Source organism: Sylvia atricapilla, chromosome 1 (genome assembly GCF_009819655.1).
Source record: "Sylvia atricapilla isolate bSylAtr1 chromosome 1, bSylAtr1.pri, whole genome shotgun sequence".
Lineage (NCBI taxonomy): Eukaryota > Metazoa > Chordata > Aves > Passeriformes > Sylviidae > Sylvia > Sylvia atricapilla.
The window spans coordinates 22,594,279-22,620,371 of record NC_089140.1 but is presented as its reverse complement, the minus strand read 5'-3'; the positions used below and the strand labels follow the sequence as shown (position 1 = coordinate 22,620,371).

Genomic DNA, 26,093 nt, shown 5'->3' with positions numbered 1-26,093 from the left:
AAAGTCCTTAAGGGTCAGATTCTTAACCTGATCAGTACATTCCTTCCTAACCTGGTAGCAGAAAAAAACTGAATCAAAGATTCTGGAAGCCAATATGGACCCATCTAAGGGAACTCAAGTTCAAAAAATAGTAATTAACCTGTTCTTCCCAAACTAAGAACACCAGCTATTCTTTTCTTTAGTTCAGAAATAGGCTTTGGAGAACTAATACTACACAGGCTCTGTTGTTTCAGGTAATATTTGCTAGGATACTCCCATTCATTTCAACAGGGATTGTAAACTGTAATTATCATTGTATCAATACCTGAAGCACTTAGGAAGATTTTAACACTAGTATTATCAAACTCAATTTAAAAACCATGTACAGCAGTCCCTGACAGCTGAGTATTTTTGTCTTTCTGGGTCTTCAAAGGGAAATAACCTCAACAGAGCTCTCTGAATCTGCTCAGCAGTTCCTGTGACCTTTAAGAGGCACATCTGCACTCACATTTATACCGAAGTTGCCAAACATGACAGCCCAAATCCTCACCTGCCCCAGGCTGAGTACTCACACACACTCTCACCCCAGCAAACTCCTACTGACCCCAAAGACCCACCCAGGGCAGCTACTGAAATGTGCAGGGGCAAACGCCCAGTGGAAGCTGGCACTGTTCAAGGATTTCCCTTAAAAAACCAAATACTCCCTTACCCCTTCCATCCCCAGCTGGAGCCCAGGAGAGCTGCCTGTGCCAGCTGCCCTGCAGGACCAGCCAGGCACCCTTGCTCTTTCAGCCTAACCACAGCCCCTTCATTGCTCTATCCATGTTCTCATCCGTGGGGGCTCTGGGAGAAACAAGAACTGTCTGCCTGACACACACAGAGCACCTGTGCAGGGGTCAACCCTCCAAACAGCCCACCAGTGCTAGCAGTGTGAGTGGAAAATGGCAAAACCTCTAAGAGTAGATTTGGTTTTAGAGATTTGTAGTACTGTTTTTGTTTAACATTTACAGCAAAACAACAACAACGAAGACAGGTGACCGTTTTTGCTTTAGGACATCAATGGCTGGCCAACCTTGAACTTAGACGAGATCTTGATGATATTTTGCTGCTCAGCTACAACTTCTTGATGTTGTTTCTTCCTGGAGTCAGGGTCATTGAGGCAAACCCTCATTCCTCAGGTAATCCCTTCTTTCCTGCTGTGACAGACCCCAGCCTCACTAGAAAACTGATTCACACAAAGATCTTTACATTCACAGAGCACTTGGCAATAACTGCCTATTAAACTACATATTTCTTCCCTTTCCCATCTGTATTCTTAAGTTTTGGCCACATTTTGTACATTTTAAGTTAAGTTTTCCAGCTACTTAATTTTGGATCTGTCTTTAACTAAGTATTACCATAGGGAATATTATTTATCAATAAAATATGTCAAAAATGTTATTCTTTTCTTAAGCTCAGAAAACGAAAATATGAGAACTCTAGAGACAGCAGTAACACAGCAAGCAGAGACAATGACTTTAGGCTTGGGGAGAAGAAACACTTGGAGCTAGAAAGATGATGGAAGCAACAAATTTCACACATATAAGGAGATGAAAAGATAACACTAAGAGAAAACCACAACTTAAAATTTGCTTTTAAAAAATCCCTCATGCCTGGACTTCCATTTGTTGTATAATACGTGGGCAAACACAAGTGGTTGGATTACTTCTGTGCATTAAACAATGGTTTGCAATTTATTAATAGGCATGACAATATAAGCAAAGGAAAGCTTCCATAAAAATCATAAAAAATAATACAACTGAAATAACTCTTGCAACAGAAACATTATGGGTAATTAAAAAAAAAAAAAAAGGCATCTCTACTTTCTGAGAAAAAACTACATAAATTAAGGTTGTATATAATGTGAAACTGACCACATCACATCACTTACATTGCAGTATATAAGGCATTTTTAGAGGGAACTCCAGCAAACTAATAATGAAACCTTCAGGAAATAATTGATGTAGGACTGAATCTTTAGCCTTTAATCATATTCAGTGACAAAGAAGAAGAACCCTCTAATTGGCAAGTACAGAAAAAGAAAACATGAATCCCTGTCAAACTAGTTATTTGATCCCACACTGATATACAACTGATCTCTTCTTGGAGTATAATTCACATGCTGCATAAAGATAAGCATTCTTCTCTAGAAAAAAGCCCCTTTGCTTTTGTCCTTAACTAGTAATAGCAAAAACAATCTCTCGTCACTTTACCATTACTACCACAGTTCATTTCCTTTAAATAGTAGAACATATGGTGAAATACCATTTTTTTTTTGTTCAGCTCCAATGGATTTCTGTTGAGAGTTAGTTTTCCATGGCTTGATCTACAACTGAAACACACTAGCTACATTAAATTATCAGAAATAATTCAAATAATTGCATACTATGGCCACATTTTAATCTTTCTGTCTTGTACTAATGGTAACTGCTGCTCTTTTCTTCCTCTCTTTCCCTGAACATGCTGCTGCTCTAAGCTTTCATATGTTGAAATATTCCGCTAAGATCCAAACCGCTGTCAACACACTCCTACATAAGCATTCAAGAATGACTATCTAAAAAGACTACCTTACTTTGTGTTATATTAAATAAAGACAGCATGCAAGAGAAATAAAATCATGACAGAGGTTAACAAGGCAAAAAAATAATCTGACATCCATGATATAGTATGTATCTATAAAGGATCGTTTTAATTTTATCTTCTACCACCCAGCAAATCTGTAACTGTTATAGACATTTATTCAGATATAGCAAGATGCACAGACTTGTTAGCAGAGATGAAAAAGTGGCTGATCACGTCCTTCACTCACTCATCCCAGAGGGCGTTCAGCCAAGCATGTATCGGAAAAAATTGCTCATACTATCCTCTTAATACAATTATAAATAAGGCTGCCAGAGAGAGAGATACAAAGCTGTACCAAGAAAAGCATCGCTTTTAAGCCTTCCCCTACCTTTTCCCTGGTATTTACAAACCGCAGGCAGTACTGCTGGGGAATCTCACCAGGGTGGCTGCCGAGAGGTCTCATGTGGCGTTCCCAGCTTCCCGCCGCCTCCCTCTGCCTGGATGTTAAGCATTCCCGAGAAAACCCACCCTGACATGCACAGAATGAATCCTGCTCAAGTTGGAGGCATGTGATAACTAGGTTTCAGGCTGAAACAGGAAACCCCAGCGCCCAATTAATCCCAGAGATTTAAACAAGCCCCATCTTACCGTTTTGCTGTTGCCCAGATCAGGTCAGATTCACCTGCAACTCTTTGGCATCTCTCTAGCAATGTTAGTGTTTGCAGTCAGGCCGGGCTCATTCAGCAACTGAATTCACAACATCTTTCTGCACTAGCAAGCTGAAATGGTACGGCTGTACTACAGCTAAGAAAGGGGGAAATCTAAAGCAGCAAACAAAGAAATCCCTCAAGACAGGGTAATCCCAGTGGAGTAGAATATAAAAGGTACAGATGAGCACCAAGGGTACAATACTTCTCTGTCTAAATTTCATCAGCAATACTATGCTCTTTCTAAAAAGATTTTTTTTTTTTTAAATATATGATGGACTTGCCTGTGGAGTTCCCAGAAAGGCAGAGTATCCAGGCTCTGCAGCAGCATTGCAGCCAAAGTAACCATGCATATGCTATCTAGGCAATTTACAGCAGTCTTTTTGAAAAGATATTGATTTACAGTGTAGCACTGCCTCAACCCAATACAGAACTGCAGCCAAAATAGCTAATGGTGATTTCACACGAATTAAGGGGAAAAACACAACATTCAAAAAAGGAAAAAACTAATCATTCCAAATTCAATTCTGTCCCGGTCCTGAAAGATATCAGCAAGTTCTAGAGAGACAAAATGACATTATACAAATAAACTGTGCTCCCCTGCAAACAAGCACTATGAATACCACTTTCCACTTTTACATAAACAATAAATATTAAATATCATTTAAAATTTATTGAGTCAAAATATGAACCCTCAAGTTAGTCTCAGCATTTTAAGGATGAAACTTAGTATTTAATTTATGAATGTACAAAATACACAAAGCTATGAGTAAGCAATAGACACCTACTCTGTGCTGGGAATCCACTACTCAGCCCAAGCAAGCTTGAGTGTGGTAGGAGGGAAAAGAGGGCAGCAGGAGCAAACCCTGGCAAGCCCTCAGAGAGGGCTTCTCCAAGAAACAGGCAGTGCATCTTCTCCATCTCCTACTCCTACAGCAACCCCTGCTGGCCTGTGCTTCAGATGGCTCCTGGCTCCCCAGAAACCTCCTGGGGTTGGGGGAGCACTGGGCAGACTATACTAGCACAGGGAACAGTAATGTGTACATCAGCAAAACCTTCAGGAGGAAAAGCATGCAGCTCAGCTGAGATGACATCTTCAGCATCCTGAAATATACTTCATTTTTAAGTAATGATGAGGTACAATGAACTCGCAGGCAAAACACAGCCCTGGCTCACACCCTGGGCAGCTCCAGTGACCCTCATCATGGAAGTGTTGGAAATGGGCTCCCCTGTAGAGCTCCACTTCAAAGAAAGCAGAATGTGCTCAAACCCAACTCATTTGCTCAGGTTCTACCAGAGTCACCAAGACTCACTTGTGTTCACATACTTCTCACACTGAAGTATGTCACAACTTCTCACAACTCCAGGCTCACACTTGAACCTAGTATCAGTGGCTCCATATAAAACTTGAATGGCATAAACAAACTCTATAAGATGATTCCAAAATTATGTAGTAGTAGTAATATTTTCCCCTCATCTATTTCCCAGCCTTAGTTACAGAGGCATCTCCAGACTTCTCAGTTTGTCAGCTTGGTTTCTAAGCAGATAGGCAGCTTCAGATCTCCTGAAAAAAATATGACTTCCACTTTCTTGAACGAAATTTTCTTCTCCTCTCTCTCAAGTGTGAGGCTCAGAAGTAAACATGAATAAGAGCTTCCAGTTGAAATTATGAGAAAATACTTTCATGATGTTTACAATTCTTGGCCTTATTCTGTCAACAATAAATTTGTCTGAGGCTAAGGGAGAACGGGATGCTCAGGGAAAAAAAAAAAAAAAAAAAAAAAAAGGGTGAGTAAACACCTGCAGAGACCAATATGTGCCAAAAGAGAGGCACCATGTCGAGGGAAAAGTTTTGGACAGCCATGGAAAGAGGAAACACAGAAGGCAAAAAAGGCAAGCCAGAGAAACAGGGAACTGCATTCCAGAAGCAAACAAGGTGTTAGGCCAAGGCACAGAGACTTGAAAGCAAGTCAAACAGCCTACAAAGTTACAGAATCACAGAATATGCTGAGTTGGAAAGGTCCTCCCCAGGGTCACTGTAGTCAAACTCCTGACCCTGCACAGGACCACGGCCAAGAATCACACCATGTGTCTGAGAGTGTTATCCAAATGCTTCTCAAACTTTGTCAGGCTGGTGCTGTGGCCACTTCCTGGGGAGCTGTTCCAGTGCCCAACCACCTCTGGGGGAAGAACCTTTTTTTTTTTAATACACAACCAAAACCCCTTCAACACAGCCTAATGCCCTTCTTTTGGGTCCTGTCACTGGTCACCACAGAGAGAAGATCAGCACCTGCCCTCCTGTTTCCTCTTTTGAGGAAGCTGTAGACTGCCATGAGGTCTCCCCTCAGTCTCTTCTCCAGGCTCAACAGACCAAGTGACCTCAGCCACTCCTCATATGGCTTCCCCCTAGACGGTTGTTCACCATCTCTGGAGTCCTTCTCTAGACATTCCCTATTACCTTTATATCCTTCTTACACTCAATGTGGCACCCCAAACTGCCCCCAGAACTCGAGGTGAGGCTGCCCCAGTGCAGAGCAGAGCAGGACAATCCCCTCCCTTGCCTGATGCAACCCAGGACAGGGTTGGCCCTGCTGGCTTCCAGGGCATGGCTGACTCATATTCAACTCACCACTGACCAGGACCCCTCCTGTGCCTTTCTGCAGGGCTGCTTTCCAGTCATTTTCCAGTCTGTCCATACTTGATTGACCCACTCTAAGTGCAAAACCTGGCATAAGGTTGGTTATTGCCAAGAGGTCTTAATTTGTTTAAATCTCTTTCTGCAGGGCCTTTCTGTAGTGAGAGACAACTCACACAAACCTCCCATATTGAAAAGTTAATTATTTTTACTGTATTGAAAAAAATTGAAAGAAATAAATTTCATTTGTTGCATTAAAGCCCTTCTTGTTGCCTTTGTCTTTGACCTTCCTCAAAAGATCCAATTCCAGGTGGGCCTTGGCTTTTGTAAGTGCATGCCTGGAAGATGTATCTATTCCTTCCCCATTACCTGTTCTCAATTCCATCTTCTATATAATTCCTTTCTACATCTGAGTCTTGTTAGGAAGTCTTTGTTCATCCATGCAGGCTTCCCAGCATTTTTGCTTGCTACTATTCTTATCCCCCTCCTTCTCCCCTGCTAGCCCCATCCCTTGTCCTACTCCCAACCCCATTTGCAGACTGTGGTTGAACACAACTTGGCTAGAGCACAAATATCTGCTCTGCTGCTGCCCGTGGTACCACAGAGAGGATTCAGGAACCTGGCTGGAAGACAAAGGCTATCTAGAATTAAGAACGGAGTTGGTGGAATACACAAAGACCCCTATAGCATGGGACAGGGTTTTTTTCCAAGGGGGTAGGAGAGTAACTGATCTTAAAAAAACTTCAATACAATAACTTTTGAAAAAGGTCAAACAAATACGGAGTTCAATTTACATTTTAAAACTCTCTGTGGAAGCCAGCTGCAAGTACAAGTTTCACATTATCAGTACTTTAAGTCCTGCCAACACTTTCATCCCAGGGCAGACTGCAAAATGCTATGTGGCACTTGGGAGCAGTTCTTCACCTATAAGGAGGTATCTTCAGATCTTTTCAAGATAACAGCAAATTGTTACACTTAAAACAGAGAAATTACATGTCACAGCTCTGATGGTCAATTAACTAAAAATGCAAATCATAATTTATTAATATGGTATAGTAAAAAAATGCCAGTATTTACACATGAATAAGAAGAACTTGTAAGTAATGTCCCCTTTCCATACACTGAGTCATCTGAGAGGAAGAGAGACAGGGAGCAAGGGAGAAAGGCCGCCAACACTTCCCTCCTCTCCAAGAAGTAATAACCAAACACAGTAATTAGTAGTAAATAGTAATCTCCTCATAGAAGAAAATGCATGGCTAAGGAGCATTGCACTGCTTCTCAACACAAACCTTTCCACTTTGACAACTACAGCCTCTATTAATAGACAAAAAAAAAAAACACTTTTGAAAATTTACTCACTTATGAGAGTCATTTAGACATCTAGCCAGCCCCTTCACAAGCCACTGATAATATTTCATGAAGAAATTATTTAACAAGACACTTAAGAAGTTGTGTCCAGAAACTGAGTGTTGGATGGAACACCTGTCCAACAAGCCCAGTTCAGATCCTTGCATCACAAGTGACCATAAAATATGACCCTCTTCCTTAAATTGAGAAGTTCGAGTTTAGTTTGAGTTAGAATACATAGAGTAGAAGAAGATATGACTTTAATAAAACAATCCAGCACTGATATAAATGTATTGAAAATATTTTTTATTTTAAGATGGCAAATGAAGCAGCGGTAATATTGCACAATGGAATACATGACAAGTTATTCCAAGCACAATATCCTGTTAAACTTGCTTCGCAATACCAATTATTTGCACTATACCAAATACATTATCTGGTATGGTGGAACTTCACTTAGAGTCACTGTCTGAAACAAAATACAACGCAATATATGCCAATTAGTTTTGCAATTTTTAAGACAAAAAAGAGATTTTGTGGGTTTAGGGACTGATTCCATATACAGTTTGCATTGCAAAGCCTCCTGTGCTTTCTCTGCCAGATGTTTTCATTCCTCAATTTGTTCTTTCATAATCCAGAGTTTGGGGAAGTCCTCATCATGCTTCAAGTCTTCCTCACAGAGCTCCTGGGCTGCAGCGATGTTCCCAAGCACCCATTCCAACTTCACAGATTTCATGGAGACCCTTGCTGTGGGGGCACTGCTGCAAGCCTTTGCCTCCTTGCTCTTTCATATTCATTGTTCTCTGACTCAAGCTTCGTGGCAGCCAGCCAGATGTCCTCACTGCTAGGGCTGGCCTGGGAAGTCAGGGCCAAGATGCTTCTGGCTGCTGGAACATCGACTGTCAGCCATTTAGATTCAGTTCTCGTGAGCCACAGCACCTCTGCTTTGGGACAGTGAGGAACAGCTCTCTGCAAAAGAGCCTCCAAGGATTCGCATGGTTCTTTTCAATGAAGGCTGCTTGCAGCCACACATTCTTGTTGCTTGGGGAGACTTGCAAGGAATAGGCATAAATGGCTCATGCACACTGCAGAGCACTATAAGCAAAACAACTGTCTGCATCTGTCATCCAGGTTGTTTTTGATCATCTTCTTCAATCCCCATTCCAATTGCAGCTCTCATGATTGCCTGGCATGTGGCCACACTTCCAGCTTTATCACATTGCTCCGCATCTTCTATCTGGTGCTCCCTGTTGAGTTCCACACTGTTAGGCCTGAAATGTGATGGCTCTGTCAGTGATTTGCTTCACCATCTGCATGTTTCCACTGGCTTCCTGCAGTTTGGCAGCAGTAATCCAGAAGTGGCAATCCATCAGGATATTCCCTCGGGTTTTGTTAAGGACTTTATGAGCATTCTTACATGTCTCCAGATCTGCCAGCACCAGCCATGGTTCAGCACCAGTTGGACAGGACTCCACAGCCTGGCTCAGCATCACCCTGGCATCCTCAGGTTCCTCCAGCTCCACAGCTGCTTTCCACAAATGCACAAAGTTTGGAACACGCTCAAGGGCTTTCCTAAAGACACGTTTCTCGGCACAGATATCCATCTCCAACTCTGCTGCTCTGATATAAATCCAGAAAGACTGTGGAAGGTGCTGGACAGCCTGGGCCACAACACCCTTGGCTGTATTTCCAGGGTGAAGCTGAGCAGCTTCCATCCAAACATCTTCAAACATCTTCAGTCCTAGGGCTCATGTCTGTTCCTTTCATGATGTGGTTTCAAGCCACCTGGAGTTTGCCACTGACCTCCTTCAGTTAGGCTGATGCTATCCAGGCTGCTAGATGATGAGGATTAGTCTCTTCGACAGATTTCAGGAATAAACAGGCTTTTATGTTATCATCAATATCTCCTCCATGGGTGAGAATAATGGAATTCAAGTCTGTCAAATATCCTTTTGGGTCCACTACAGTCTGGCCACTCAGAGGGTCTGACACCTGGCTAAGCCTCATATCCATCAAGGTGCTCCTGGCTTGGCCAATCTTCCTCATATCCAATTCGCCTGTCCCAAGTGTCAACCTGGTGTCATTCCTCCTAGGCACAGCATATTCATTCCCCCTGGATATGGAGTATTCAATCCACCAAACTGTGTCTCGTGTGAATCCATAGAAGTATAATTCTCCCCTGATTGTAAATGCTTTGCAAAGAAGCTGTCAGGAACAGGAGTCATCTTCTTGTACCAAGGATTCCTCTGATGCTTGTTCCTGGAATCACCAACCCCTGGAACACTCAGCAACTCCTCCTCATAACCTCCACTAACTTCTGTTTCAAGTCTAAGAACTGCTGCTGAATTTTAGGTTGATCCATGTGGTATTTTCCTATTTCCTCTTTTTCTTGTTCCCTTCTCTCTTTTCTGCCTTCATCCATCCTCTTATCCAAAGCCACATAAATAGCATGTTTCCTCATCACCTTTTTCAACGAGACCACTTGAGAAAAGGCTCCCAGCGTAGCCATTGGAATCATCATAATTACTGTCATTCAAGTTCTCATCTTCATCATCGGCTGTCTGGTTCTGCATCATCTGGTCGTCCCCCCCCCCCCCCCCCTTCTCTTTTCCAGTAGGGCATGACGGTCATCCATGGGGTCATTGGCACCACAAGCAAGGGTGGTGTCAGAGTGGGTGGTGAAACCTGCGGCTCTGCAGCCCAGTCCAGCACATAGCCCAAGGGTGTGGGCATGCCCAGGATTAGCTTCTTCTTGTGCAGTGGTATCCCAAGTCCCTAAAGTGCCCAGTTTATGTATGATCAGGTTCAGGCAGGAATGCCTAGCACCTCCCCCAGAGTAGGGAATGTCACAGTGGAATTATGTAATCCCATAAATCACAGGATATTCTGGGGAGTCCTTGATGGCCTGTGTTGTTACAGCTGCCCAGTGGGGCTGTTGAGCCATTATGGCCCACTGGCAGAAAGGCCCCCCTTAGGCTGGGTGTAATTAGCAGGGCTGAGTCAATTTGTGAGACAAAGAAACACTACCTCGCTGCCAAGGATTTGCCTCTTTCCCTTATCAAACACTCAGCTTGCAGTCTGAGGGCTAGATGTGCACTGGGTAGGTGTTGAAAACGACCCACCAGCTCATCAGGAATAATGCAGATGAGAGGAGAATACATAGATTGGTTACATCCCACAGTGTAACCCAGGACACCCAGAGAGCTGACAGTACTCATGTTTGCAATCCAAAAGACAATAAATTAAAAACAAAAACAAAACAAAACACCACCACCAACAACAACAAACAAACAAAAATTCCACCCACCCACAACCCAAAACAAAACACCACAGACCAGTAAAGGATAGTAATGATTCTTGACACACATTTTAATGATGAATACTAGAGACAGAGTTTAGAAAGATGTTCTTCAGAGTCATCTATAAAGAATTAACAATAGATTTCAATATCTACCAGTATAAATCCCAGGGATGAATCCCTGTAAGTGTTTCATTTTTGAGTTACATATACTGCTACAGCTGATCTCATAGAGGGACAAAGCTCAGTGATTTCCTATTTCAAAGTCACCCACAGTATTTTAGGTAGGAGAAAAAAGCTTTCTAGAAATGAATTAAAACTGAACACAAAATGATGAGTTCACCTTCATCTCTTTCTTAAGTTTAAATATGTCATGCACCAAAATTCTCATCTTCTTTGAAAGCACTGGAGTTTAGCCTTCCTTCATTTTCACTTTGAGTTACTCACATGAAAGGCTTTGGATTTGAGTCTGTATTGGGACCAGTGTTATTTAATATCCTCACTAATGACAGAGATGAAGGGAACAAGTGAACCCTCAGCAAATTTGCTGATGACACCAAGCTGAGTGGTGCAGCTGACACACCTGAAGGAGAGGATGCCGTCCAGAGGGATCTGGATAAACTTGAGAAGTAGCCCATGGGAATCTCATGCAGTTTAACAAGACCAAGTACAAGGTGCTGCAGCTGGGCTGGGGTAAACCCCAGTATCCCACGGGCTGGGGGATGAAGGGATGTGGAGCAGCCCTGCCCAGAAGGACCTGGGGGTGCTGGTGGGTGAGAGGCTGGACATGACCTGGCCATGGGCACTCACAGCCCAGAAAGCCAAAAGTGTCCTGGGCTGCACCAAAAGCAGTGTGGGCAGCAGGGCAGGGAGGGTTTGTCCCTCTGCTCTGCTCTGGTGAGAGAGACCCCACCTGGCACACAGCACCCAGCTCTGGGGTCCCAGCACAGGAAGGACATGAACTGTCTAATTTCTCTTTTATGAGGCTTAATATTTAATATATAAAACAATATCCCTGCAATAACTTCATGTCAGCTATGGTTCTGTTCTTTCTTTTCTTACTTATTTCTGAAGGTTTACGTGTTTTTCAGAGAACTGCTAAACACCTGATTGCCATCTGCACACTGTCATCCCATGATCCTACAATTCTTATCCAGAATAATGTAGTTTGTTTGGACTCACCATTACACATGCATAGCTGCAGTTAATTTCTTCATATACACTCATTTATACATATCAGCATGAAATACTATTATCATCTAAATAATCTATACTGTAAAATATAGATCACGGCCTAGTTCCCTGAGCAACTTTTGGCAGTTCAACTAAATAACTTTTTTTAGTACATCAGTTTTTCATCCCTCTTCCATATCTTTCTCTCCTACCTGGAGGGTTAGTTGCTATTCCCCTCTAAGTCTCAAAAGTGGGTATTTTACCAGTTCTGCATGGCACACACAGCATGTGACAGATGTGTAGCCATCACACAAATCAAATGACCGGAAAATCTGATGATAGCAAAACAGTGGGTTGGATGGGGCATGACATGACATTTAAAAAAGTGGTTGACAAACTAAATAGAAACACTCAAGTAATCTCTGATTTAAGAATATTTTTGATAAAATTTTGATAAATTTTGATAAATCATGATAAAATATGAGGGGCAGCTGTGAGAATCATCTCCCCTCCAGTTCTATTTGTATAGAGGGCTGCACTACCTAATGGACAAGGGCTTCACTGCAGTCACCCATACTTTTGTTCTTTACCGATTAAATTGGCATAGATTGATGATCAGCAAAAAGGCACATCAAATCTCAAAATGTTGCAATGCTGAGTCAAGTACTCACAGGAAACAAGCACCAGAAGTGCAGGTATTGCACTAATATTCATCTGTTCTTTGGTTAAATACAAAGGGTTGGTTTTGACCTATAAAACCCTTTACTGTCTGGGTCGCTACCCCCTTGCAGACTGCTGTTCTTGTCCTCTTTTATCTCAGTAATTCAGACAAAAGGGTTGCATTCACCTGGGCATTCTCACTGAAGGGCACTTCAGTCCAGAAGCTGATAAAGCTTTAATGCATGTTGAGCAGCTTATCTATTTTCCCAGGACTTCTTAGGTGAGAAATAGAAAGCATCTCAGGAGTGAGCTGCTGAAGATAAAAAACTTCAGAAAGGACAAGAGAAAAAAGCTTCTTCCACATACCATTAAAAATACTTCTACAAAATACAGTCAGCAGTGACACAGCTGCTGCAGATTAAATGTTCACAGAGCACCCATCCTCACAGAGCATTTCACCTAAGCGGCTTTTTCCCTCCCCAGACCATCTCTTTCCATACCTCTAGAGCTGAACTCCATTACAGTATGTTCCAAAATAGACTCCCTATTGTCCTATGATCTTATTAAGTAGAAGAACATGGATTTTCATGTGACGGAGCACAGTGGCTACAGAGGGCTGGGACGGATTTATACATCAAGAGATTTATTCAAGAGCAAATATGTGGCCTATAAAAAAATTCAAGAAGCCTCCAAGGTTTTAATAATTTTAAAAGGAGCAAAATACTGATTTCAGAGTGAGAAAAGAATTTTCCTTATCTTGTTTCAGATTTTCATTACTTTCTTCAAAGGAAATTAAAAAAAAACATGCTGCTCCAGTCTAACAAATTCAAATTCACTTTTGGTTAAATGACATGGAAAAAATATTGATTAATTTATATAGCTTCTATCTATCTCTCTTGTATCAAGCTGAAGAATCATATTACATGAGGAAAGAGAAAAATTAAGGTCTATGACAACCAAAGGGAAGGATCCCATAGAACTGACGGGTTCAAGGATGTGAATGGACATGTTCTTCCACTTAAATCACAGTTACAGGATTTACAGTGCAATGTTTCAAATCAAAAACTCTACAAAACACTTCACCTAGTTTTGCATGAGAGCTCTCTGTAGTATTGAGGTGTGGGAAGGGTGTGCTTCCAAACAGCGAGAGAAATTTGGATAGAGATGGCCTCCAAATTGAGAGGCTCATCACCTTTCCAGGGATTGAGGTAAGGTTGATTGACTGGCTGGTATTTCGCTGCAGTCCCCTTGTAGCCCCTTCCAAAGGTCTGGATGATGTTTGCTCTCTTCCAGTCTCTTGGACTGATTATCACGACCTTTCAAAGGCCTCCCTATGGCACCCACCAGCTCTCTCTCCCATTCATGGATGCACTAAACCCACTTGTAAAATCTTCTGGGGAGAAAAAAAACAGACCTGGTACTCTATTTAATTTGTGACTGATTTAGCAGAATATTACTATGAAAATTACTCTTACTGTATCATAAAAAAGTCAAATCCCCTTAAAGCAATCATTCTTACAATCTACGATGTCCCATGACTACCCACATGCAGTTAAAATGATAATAATGTACTCCTACCTTCTCTTTCTAGAAAAAACCCCCAATAAATTCTCAAAAAAATGAGAGAACATGAGCCGTATGGTTCATGGACTAAACTATGTAGCAATAACCACACTTTCTTAGAAATTTCTTGTAAGAAGCAGAGTCACCAATGCTTGATTATTCTCTTGTTCTTCCAAGTAAGATGCTTAATTGATACTTAAAAATAAAATTAGCATTGCCCTAGCAGCTTAGTCAATAAAATAGGTCTTCACTCTACTAGACAGAGAAGCAATTTTTTTTGTTCACAAAACCCCTTACAGCATCAGGAGCAAAACAGAAGTTTTACCATAAAAACCCACAGAGCATTTAATTATGAATCATAAGTGAAAAAAAGAAGTCTTAAACAGAAGAAGCATCATAATATATAAATTATGATTCCCCTAGAGTGTTTCAAGGACAAACTGCAACCTTAAGCTTAACTGAGTAAAGGTTTGAAGGCCTCAGAAATGTAAATGCTGAAGAACACCTCCTTTGAGGTATGATTCCCAACTGAAGTGGGAGAGCCTTTATGCGTAAGTTACTTCGGCATAAAATTATGGCTGCTGTCTGACAAAATTTTAACAAAAATGACTGAAAAAACATCTTAAATGTTTCTAGAACTTATAATATTGAGGGCTTATATGTAAAACAGAGTATCTGTCTGTCCTCAGAAAAGGTTGTGGAAATAATTTAAAATGTAAAAAGGCAGTACTAGCAGAAACAATTATTATGGCAATAAAAATTCAGACAAGAAGAATTCAAACTCAGATTCCACTGAAGCCACAGTGGTACAAAAATCCCAAAAAAGATTGCTTTAAAATGTCTTATGGCTGCCTTTGAATTTCATATGACAAACACAGACCTGACACTTCCAAAATAAACAGATTTTATTTGAAATGTTGCAATAAAAACACACATCTCATACTCTGCACTTACACCAGGGGTGTTTATATTCCTGGGCAGTCTCATTAACCTCTGTGCAACCAGTATGTTGAGAGAGAAACATACAAAAGGCTGGTTGTTCTTTAACTACCCATGACAGCACAAACCACCAATTACAATACACACACAGATGGCTAATTGGTTTTATCACAGTTTTCACAAGTTTGGGAAAGGGGACACCACCTTTCCCAATTTCTCTGAAGGTTAGTACCAGCAGCACAGCACCAATTCATGTGTTGAGGCCACTCCAGTCTTCTTGCCCGACTTGGTCGTTTGACTAAAGAACTTGTTTAGTAGTTTATATGATATGCTCAACACCCCTGATTAAATTTTATGTAGGCCTTCAGTACATACATTGATTTTATCTCTCAGTTACTTATGCTAAGGAGATTGTCACATAAATGACAAATTTTAAACATTTTAGAACAAGTACAAAGTTTGTAAGACTCGAAATTAATTTGTCAGGAATGGCAACACTGAAACCCCATTAAAATAAATGCAAGAAAAAGTCTTTTAAGTTAAAGATAAATTTTAACTGGGCATTGTGGTTCAGATCTATTGTATGTAACATTATTTCTTCCTCTAAAATACCTGATGATATAGATCTCCCTCAGCTATATTGTTAACAGGAGAACTAGATCACAGGCTTCTGTAATTAAGTTTAAACTGCAACAGCACTAACAGCTTCCATCCCAAAAATCAGTTCTGCATACCAGTGAGTTTCACACCTATTTGCTGAAACAGAACAGAGAGACTGAGGACCCCACAGAGAGATCTGAATTCCCTAAAGGACCTCCAAATATTTGAAATCATCTTCTCCCACAGTCCTAGACTCTTGCCCATCTCCCTAAAAAACGCTTCTGATGCTGTCTTTGCTCCTCCACACTCACTGTTCTGCTTTTACCCTCCATACATACCCATACACACCAATGTGCTTTTCCAGTATCTTCCTGAATCCTCCAAGTTCCTTATTAGGCTCCTTTTTCTTGGAGGATATTTCATCTATTAGAAACACCGAATATAATCAGGGGAAAACAGTATCCCTGCCCTCACAGTCTTCAAGCACCTCAGGTTATCACCTGAAACCTGAGGGGATACATCCAAGAGCAGTCTGATTGTCCCTTCACACATGGAAGTTCCTTTTCGTGCTTTAGCACATGCACAAGTAGGTTAGCACAGGTCCTTTAAGGAATTGCAGCATGCTTTTACAATAGGATATCCTAGAAAATTTCAGTTATGCTTTAACTGAAATTTAGGGTCTCCAATATGCATTAATTAAGAGTATTTTTCAGCATTCCAATTTCAGGAAAAGCTGGATAAAATTACAAAAGCAGAAGAAAAATCTTGGGAATAAAATCTAGTCCGTTCCAAACTTTAGGTATTTGAGAAAATGAGGATGTGTAATTCCTAAAATTACCAACCATTCCTACACCTCAACTTCCCTGAAAATTGGCATCTACAAACTGATGCTGCAAACAGTGAGGCTTGCAAAATGCACGTGCTGTCAAGTCAGGAGAATAGCTCTGTCTGCCTCAACATGGACTATGGGATGCACCTGTACTCCTTCATGAACATGGAGAGAAAGCCAGCAGAATAATTTGGAATTTTTTTTCAGCATAAAGAATAAAGGGTGCCCTCCATCTCATCCTCAAAAGTTTATGCTCATTTTTAGGCTGGGGTATTTCTGCATCAAGCAAGCACTGAAAATAAAATGACTCAGTTTTCTGACAGGACTTCTTATTGGCCATGTATTTTTAAAAAATAGCTGGCAATTAGAGGTCAAGCAATTCAAATCCATCTTTAAAAATTATGGCCTAATAATATTGGCTCACTGAGGATTGCTTATTAATATGATTACCAGAAAAGGCTGCCAGTAGTATTTACGGAGATCTGAAATAAATTCTTATCCTGTACTGGAATAGTTTATCTATTTCTTATCCTTGTTCTTCCCTGCCACTAGGAGATGTCTCACCACTAAACAAATGAAATTGTCTTTGTAGTCACATCATTCCAAGGATCATGCCAGGCCAGAGCATTGCCATTTCCCAAGCCATTTCAATGGAGATGAAGAAGTAATAAATGCTCTTTCACAAAACAGGGGGAGTTTGGTACATGAGAGCATGTACCAGCCTGGGAAATACAAGTCTCCAAATCAGTATGTTGTTTTTTAAAATCTCAAACTTCAAGTGGTTTGAATTTGGGATTTGCTTGTGCTAAATTAATACTTCAGCCTCTCTTCTGACTCTGCCAACTGCATTCCCCTAAAGCTCAACTTTTGAGAGGGTAGAGGGCAGGCTATCATGGAATATTAAACTGCATAATATGGCATAAACAGTAGGAAACAACACAAATCAAGTGCATCCCTGAGGTCACTTTCGAGAAATATTAATTTACATATTTTAATTGCTGCTTTTCATTTCAAACCCAGGTAATATAAACAACATTGAGCCTGCCCTTACCAAACAGATGTACTTTAACCAAAATCTGAAGTTAAAGTAATAAAAATGAATGCCATTTAAAGTTAGGAGTCCATTTCCATACAATGCACTAGGAAGCCTGTATGTTAGTACTAGAACAAAATACCTAACAAGTATAAAGGCCTTCATGAGACAGTCTAAGGAAAAGTGTTTTTTCTACTACTTGGTTCTGCTCTAAAGATACTTTTATGTAAAGCTGCATATTGCACAGCAAATTAACAGGTAACTGTGCATCACCTTTTAGCTGTAATTGTTTACTTTAAGAACAAGGGGAATAGTCATAACTTTTTATCATATTAATATGTTGGACTTATGCCAAACTTACATTAACATCTGGGTTACTTCAGAAAGGATTTACATGAATTAAAGTATGCCAGTTATATGTAATGTGTGAGTCAGGGAATGCATGTGGCATTTCAGATACAAATTCTTATGTTTGTTTTGAGGTTTTTTGTTTGTTTTTTGAGGGTTGGCTTTATTTTGTGGTGGTCTTTTTTCATACTATGTGTGTATTAATGGTTCTGTTTCATGTATCTTCATGGATTGGCTTTTGCTAAAGAAAGACTCAGATTTGTGGGGTTTTAATTTTATGTTTATATAATAAAGTGTGGTTATTGTTGGTTTGGTTTTGTTTTCTTTTATTTTTTTTCCCCTGGCTTTTACTTGCATTTTTAGAAATCTCCTGTTAGGTATTTTGTTCACATCAGAAATGTGTGCTCTTTCACAAGAAGGTGCCAAACTTTAGACTTGGAAAAGGCTCATTTCATTGTTTTGACCAAAAGGCCAAAAAAACCATACAAATCCAAAAAACACATTAGAAAGAATAAAACTTCTTTGTGCTATGGGAGCAAAGGAATGCAAGCAATACTGAATAGCTTTTGTCTGACTTCATCTTTGTATTTTCAAGGCCATCCTCCCTAATACCCTGACATCTGAATATCTTCAAGATGTGCTAAGAAACCTATCTTCAAAATCCACTGAGAAAAATACTAATTTCCTTTTCCATCTGATGGAAAATTAAGGCTCAGATGTTTAATAACTTGCTAAAAGTATCACAGCACTTTCTCTGCCAGAAGAAATAGTATTTGAATATAGGTTGATTCTGAGTTTAAAAGTACTGTGAAATCTAATGCATTCATTTAGTCCTGGCCTTTTAGACAAATTTTATATTGCTATGAGGCTGTCAAATTCCAATGAGAAGATTTCCTTCGATGTCTCCTTAATGTCTTCCACTCAACTGAACAACCTCAGGGTTTTAAGGTTGGCTATTAAACTTTTACTTTGGCTTAACACCAGCATCAACAATTAGTATTAAAGACATGAAATAAAATTAGATCTGAGGCATTGTGCACTATACCATAAACATGTCATCTTTACTACCTCCCGTCACATCTCCCTTCCGAAAACATTGCCTTCACTCACCGCAATCTATTAAGATATGCTTCTATCATAACATTCCCTCTAAAAAAGAAATTATGTTTCTTAGCAAGCACTGAGCTGCAACTGATTGCAAGCAGCCATGACTACAGAACACCAGCAATATTTTAAAAGCCATAGCATTCACTCATGCTATAACTAGTGCAAACACTTCAAACAAAATGCGCTGTAATTCACTCAACTTAATGGGAAAAGTAATGCCATTATGGAAATGTGTGGACATTGCACATAGTGCAAGGTCAGTCAGCAGTGTTTCATCTCCATTATGTCTGGCTCCTTGTAGGCATTTTTAAAAAACATTTCATATAGCAGATTTTTTGAAAATTTGTACCAGAAAATTTTCATAGTTGTGATATAGAACAAAAACATAGAAAGCAACTTCTTAAATTCAATCAGTCTATGACCTTCCTACTCAAGTGCATCCCTAACTGGACACACTTACAGACTCAGACACACTGACATTTGTAGAGACCACCACACACCAGGCAGCTCAGAGGCTCACACTACCCTGGTTCCACACCACTCCATGTCACCTGTGCTCACTGACCCAACCACCCATTGCTCCGAAAGTGCTCGAGCACATTTTGGATGTGATACCAAAATGCTTTTGAAACAGTTTTAGAGTAGGCTAAAATACGGTCTCCTAGGCTTAAGCATTATAAACCTACATCCATCAGCCAAATTTAAATAATTTCAACCTTAATTCTTCTATCATATTTCATGTTAAGCATGTCATGAAAAAACCTTTCTCTATCTCCTCTCAGAACTAACACTGCCCTTTCTCCTGAAATTTTCAGCAGAACATGAACACTGCCTGACTTTAAGTCACAAAAAATTTAGCTTAGCCTTCATGAGTAGCAACTACAAGAAAAAGGCTCCAAAGAAAGGCGCTGACAAATCCGGATAGAAGTAATATTTTCATGGTTACTAATGACAGTCAGAAATCAGCAGAAATGCATGGCATTGAGCTCCCAAGAATTAGCATTAGTAGATCAGCATTAATACAGGCAATAAATTTGCAAAGTGTAATGAGGTTTCAGAAGACAAATAGGAAAGTCAACGCACATGACTCCAGGCTTTGTTTCACCTCCCTCACAAGTGTAAAAGTCATGACTTTACTTATCAGTGTATATTTTCTATAACCTGAATGGTAGGCTCAGTTCTTAGGGAGAAGGTTGTTTTCTTTTTTTAAATTGCTTATATTCATGTAGGGTTTCTTGTTTTTACACAAACAGAAACACAGATCAGACATGGTTACATAAGAAGCAAAAAAGGTCATCATGGGATAAGATTTTGCAATAAGTACCAGATTTTGTTGAGAAATGGCAGCACTGAATGAATATAATTAAAACTTTTCTTTGTGCTATAAAAAGAAAATTACCTCCAAGTGCAAATTTGGTGGCCTGTTCTCACACCTATCAGCTGTTGGCTTCTTTATAAGCTGAGAGTCCACAAGTAGACCTTTATTTACAGAACATTGTTAGATTTAAGATTTGAGGTCACAATCTCCATGTAGGATTTTTTACCTTCAAGAATAAAAGCCACTGGCAGATACAGAAGTTTGTCCTTCTTATTTCCACGGAAATGAACTATAAACATCCCTTTTAATCAAACAGAAAAAACTTATTTTAGAACTTACAGTAAGTTTGTACCAAAGGATTGTCCTTAAATGGATATAGTATCAGTTGGTAATAAAACAGCAGGTTTTGACTAACTGGAAGTATTGTATAAAGTTTGCAACGTCTTTAAAGCAAGAAATACACAATGATGAGCTTCAGGAATTCCTTATGTATTCATATTTTCAATTTATGTTTTACTATTAAAAACAGAGCAATTGAGGTCTAATAAATAGAAATTATTTCCCTATCATTTGTCATAAGCAGGATTTAGAAGGAAACTGGAAGTCAGATGGACTGATACCGTGATTTAAGATGTTTCAGTAAATAAAACCATTTTAAATAGTGGACAGGAAAAACCACAAAAATAAATTTCATCTTTTAACACATACATTATTGTCTGCAGTTGTTAGAAATCAGAAAAGCTCCTCATTGTTATTTTTTGGTAATTGAAGAACTGGTTCATGTCATCGCTCCAGGCTCATATTTGCAGATACACTGAAGATGAGAACAAAGCATCCTGATTTTCAGCTACCAGCTAGCTTCCAGTTTCTGAATGAACTAGCTACAGAATTAAAAAAAAAAATCGTTGAAAATTTCAATTCTGTAGAAATAACTATAAAACTGATTCAACATTCAATAGTTTAGCAATAGTTTCTGTCTTGAAACTTCAGTATAAGAGTATTTCTTACCCCACCAAATTCAACTTTCAACTTTTTCGCAGTTAAAACTATTCTGGATAGTGCTTTAAAGGTTGTCATAACATGTAAAAAATGTAAAATTTGCACCTTTTTTCCACTAATTTTTCTTTAAAATGCTTTTCTACCATCCCATCTATTTGCATAATGCTAGATCAGTTTAGTTGTAAAAGACCATACATAAAAATACTTTTCCATGGCATGCTTTGATGCCACCAAAAATACAGAGAATACCTTCTACTGTTCCACTAATTTCACTGCAGAATGAGCTACATTCTGCATTAGTCTAGTAGTCATATCAGAGCTTACCATTAAAACATTAGCTCCACTTTTCATAATCAGTTAATAATGGAAGTATAGAAATACTTCCTCTAACCAGTGCAGCTAGACAAGTGTTTACACTGCCATCTGACAGTGAAGCCCCTCTGTCCCTGCTCAGGGCTGCCAAGTGCTCTCCGGCAGCGCTCCAGCTGCTTCCCCGCTGCACAGCTGGCACAGCCAGAACCCTCTGCTTGCATTTTACCCACTCAAATGGCTGCTCTCCCAGGGGATCAGGCTGCTCCTGTGCACACAGCAGACTGGAATTTTTCAAAGACCTGATACCTTCCAAATCACTGACTCAAGGCACTTATCTAGTCTCCTGCTCAAAAGCGTGTTATTGAGACCAGCCATTTGACAGAGCATGCCATAGGAAAACCATAACAAACTGGGATCACTTATTTATTTAAATGGACTAACATATGACAAGAGCAGTCTGCACTAGTCTGTAACACGGGGAAACGGACAGCAGCAAAACTAGCAAAATAACCAGGATAGATTAAAAAGGGTTGAAGCAATTTTAGCAGCTGTTTAGTAAAGGAATGCTCAAGGGACAAAAGCAGTGAAGGTAAAAATGCCAAAAGTAATTTTAAAAATAAATAAATTATAAAAAGGAAGGCAACACTTCTAGCAAGGAGAGGACTGATAGATGGATGCAATCAGGTTCTGGTAGACCTCTGAAGCTAAGACTTTGAGGTTTAAAGTAAAGCAGGAATAAGAAGGCTTTATCCTAAAACAAAGCCAATGCCAATTTCCTTGTTTCACTTGAAGAAAGATGCTGCAGTGTTGTATCAGAGAAATCAAAGCTCAGCACCATATGTATGAACCCTCTTTATCTACAAAACTTAAAAGACTTCAAAACGGACTAACTCACATGAAGGTGACATTATCAGCCATTAGACAAAAGCCAGCCTGAGTTAAAGGTTTGCAGACTGCTGGGAAAAAAAAACATTAGCTGCCACAGAACCCTATCACGTAAGGAAATTACACCTTTAGGTCAGAAAATGTGGATACCTGCTTTTCCATTATTTTTCTAAGTAAGAGAAAGGCAAAACAATGAACATTCAGCTTCTTTCCTTCATGAATATATTTAAGAGTCATTTCTCAGTGAATAATTTGATATACTATATCCTGAAGCTTTAAAAAAATTGTTTTAAGTGGACTCAGCAAGCAGAAGGGCCTTGGTAAGGATGCCAAAGAGGTTTTAACCTGCATGAAAACAAGCCAGAAAGTCACTGTGGCCACAAAACACAAGCAGCAAAGAAACTGCTCACATAAAAGGCCCAGAGGTTTTCCACATTCACATATCAAAATTAACACTTAAAACCATTCCCTGGTTAGTTAAAACCTGAGTATGAAACACTGCAAACACTTCAACAAAAGGCATTCTGAACACCTTTATAGTTTCTATCATATAACAGAGACCTGAAGAAGAAAAATATCATTTTTACCGGCACATAACCTTTAAAGAAGTCAGCCATTTGCAAAATAAATTCTGGCAAATAAAATAACACCCACAAGGCAAAATGTTTGTTTAAGTATACAACTTAAAAGATTTTTATGCAATAGGTAAAAAAGATAATTTTCTTCTAAATTTCCCCATTTTGCTCCACTGACCTTTCTTGAAATAGTTTTTGTATGATATATTATTATGAAACAACTTTCATTTTTGCATCAATCACACAGCAGGCACTATTTTAAGAGTGGCCAATATAAAGCTTACCTAATCATTACCTGATTTCCAGTTGCACTCCTATAATACATCATTTGTCCCAGTGGAAATCAGTATCGCTGAATGGCCTATGATAATTTACTTACTCTCTAAGTACAGGAAAAGAAAATATGAATATAATGTATTATTTGCTTACTATCTGTGTATAAGGCCCTCCTCACATCCCTGTATTGCACACAGAGGGAAGGATGCAGTATGTCTACACACCACAAAATAGGGCTACATAAAGGTAAGGCTACATATTTAACAGCCTGCACTTGCAATTATCATTTATGGTTACACATCTGCTTCTCAGACTAGTGACCACACTATTGTTGAAGTCCCACCACACCACTTTACGTGCTAATAAATCTGAAATAGCACAATGTATTCCCAGCTATTTATAACAAAAAGACGTTTTAGGTTTCTTATTTTCACTTCATTCCACATGTACACAGCTATTACTGCTCCACATCAGAGGCATGAGCAGGTGGTTCTGAGCAGGAAGCACAAGGGTGAGCTGGAGAAGCAGGGCTGCTCCTCTGCCCCACCACCACGAGGCTCACCTGCACCATCACTGCAGCTGTCACAGGCAAATGGTGACAGAGTTACTCTTCCCAGGCAAAGCAGAGGTGGGAATGGTTTGTGGAATTATAAATCTATGTGTTTTGCACAGACCCAACCTAAAATGCCAACCTTTCCGTTTTTGTGCAATACTCAAAGAGCCTTTTGTGGAATACCTGAAGGCCATTGCTCATATTAGTCAAAACAGAGATTAAGATCTCCAAAAATATTTGCTCAGGCATTCCAGAATCCTGCCTCGGAGTCTACTAAGAGCAACAGGGTCAGTGAAGCAAGTGTTCAGCCAAATGAGTAATGCTTGGAGTCAAGAAAACAGCTGGGCAGGCACAGATGTTATCTAGGTTGCTCTTTTAGACAAACAAAACATTAAGGGCTCTGATTCATACTTTGCAATAATCTCTGTCAGAACACCAGCTACTGGTGCTGAAGATCCAGGTGATGCTAGAGAGATCAGACAGCAAGGAAAAAATCCAGCACACACAATTATTTTCAAAGGCACATACACCTTTGATATTAGGCATTTATGTAACAGCTTCTCTGCACCAAAAATAAAGTCAGCACCATTTTTCCCAGAAGCTGAGCCAACCTCCCGTCCAAGGACAAGAACAGGGAATGCTGTCAAACATTGAACCCCACAATTTTCCTTAGTATTGTGATCCTGCATTAGCACTTGGCACCCTCATCTAAACAGTTCATGGCAACCACAACGCCTCTGACAAACTCTGGCTATAGAAAAAAGACTGAGGTAAGCTGCAGAACAATTTCTGAAGTTTCTAGGTAATAACGTGGTTAGATGCATAAGCAGATTATCAACTGTGTTACAAATGTGGAAATGCCTTCACTGTACCTGAAAACACCACAATAAATGTAAGCTTCATTTTCTATAGGGAGCGGAGCATCAGGGGGAAAAGAACCACACCTAAGAGAAACTAAAAATATTTTAACTTCTAGAAGAAATAGCAAAAGGATGCTTTTTCTCCTTCAAGCATTTCTAGACAGCCTGAATTCAGGCTTGCAAATTAGAGAATTAGGTATTGACATGTTCCTGAAGTAGCTTTTGGGTGAAAATCCCTTAGAAATGAAGACTGGAAAAGGTCCCTGATGACCAAAGATTGTTGTACCCTTCTTCAGAAAAAGGTCAAAAGGACAATCAAGGAACTACAAACTAATCCCCCTTACTTAGGTCCTTGCAAAAATCATGGTGCAAATCTTCTTTGAGCACATTTCTAGTACACATAAATGGGGTGGTGACTGGCAACAGATGGCATGGATTTAGAAGGGGTAAATCTTGCCTGAATAACAAAATTGTCTTCTCTTCTACAAATCTTGACTGGATTTCTGGACAACTTCAGAGTGATGAACATCACTGACTATAGGTTTTGAGTCTTTCACAGCACTCCTGTGTTCAAGTTAAGATGTTACATTCTGGATGGATAGACAACTAGTTGGGCTAAAAAATATTTAGCTAGCTGTGCCAATGGGTTGTATACTGTACCTGCAAGCTGGTAACAAATGAGGTACTGCAGGGGTCATTCTGGGGACACACCCTGTTTATTACCCGTATCAACAACCTGGAGGAGATGAGGGAGTGCACTCTCTGCAGCTGGTGGGGTGGGATTTTGGTATCCAGGGCTGCTATCCAGAAAGACCTGCACAGGCTGGAGAAATGTCCTGATGGAGACTTCATGAAGTTCAACAAGGACATACAAAAAGTTCAGCATCTAGGGGTAAAGATGCCCCAAGCACTGTCCCCTCCTTCCAAGGCTGTGGATGGGTGCATGGGCCAGATCTGCAGGCACAACCCTGAGGAGGGTGACAGAGGAAGTTCCATAAGAGCCCCACGCCCACAGCAGCAGTGGGGGTCAACAGCTGGAACAGAAGCCAGGGAACAGGATCCACCACCTCTGCTCAGCACTCATCAGACACATCTACACTACTGAGACCAGTCTGGGCCCTTCGGTACCAGGCACTGACAAACCCCTGAGCTCAACGGAGAGCCCCCTAGGCTGGGGGCTAGAGAACTTGTCCTGTGAAGTGGGTATGACTGTCCCAGGTTTGCTTAGCCTGGAGAAGAGACATTTTCAGGAGAATCTAATAGCAGCTCCCCAGTACCCAGTATCTATGAGGAGGTTATGAAAAGACATATGAGCCCTTTATGATATCGTACAGTGGGAGTAAAAGAAACAACAAGCATAAACTTGTTTATGAAAGAGGACATAAGGAGAAACTTTTCAACCCTGTTGACTGTCAAAGATTGGAACATGTTATCCAGAGAGGTTGTGCAGTCTCCATCTTTGGAGGCTTTGAAGATCAACTTGAAAAGAATTTTTC

At 40.1% G+C, this 26,093-nt stretch overlaps 1 protein-coding gene and 1 pseudogene across 1 annotated transcript in view; both read right to left on the bottom strand.

Moving 5' to 3' along the window:
• The window catches only part of CDK14 (cyclin dependent kinase 14), a 312,752-nt gene that overhangs the window by 241,101 nt on the left and 45,558 nt on the right, over nt 1-26,093 (bottom strand). The gene's annotated exons all lie outside the window — the stretch shown is intronic.
• LOC136375434 (pre-mRNA-processing factor 6 pseudogene) lies at nt 7,877-10,213 on the bottom strand (annotated as a pseudogene).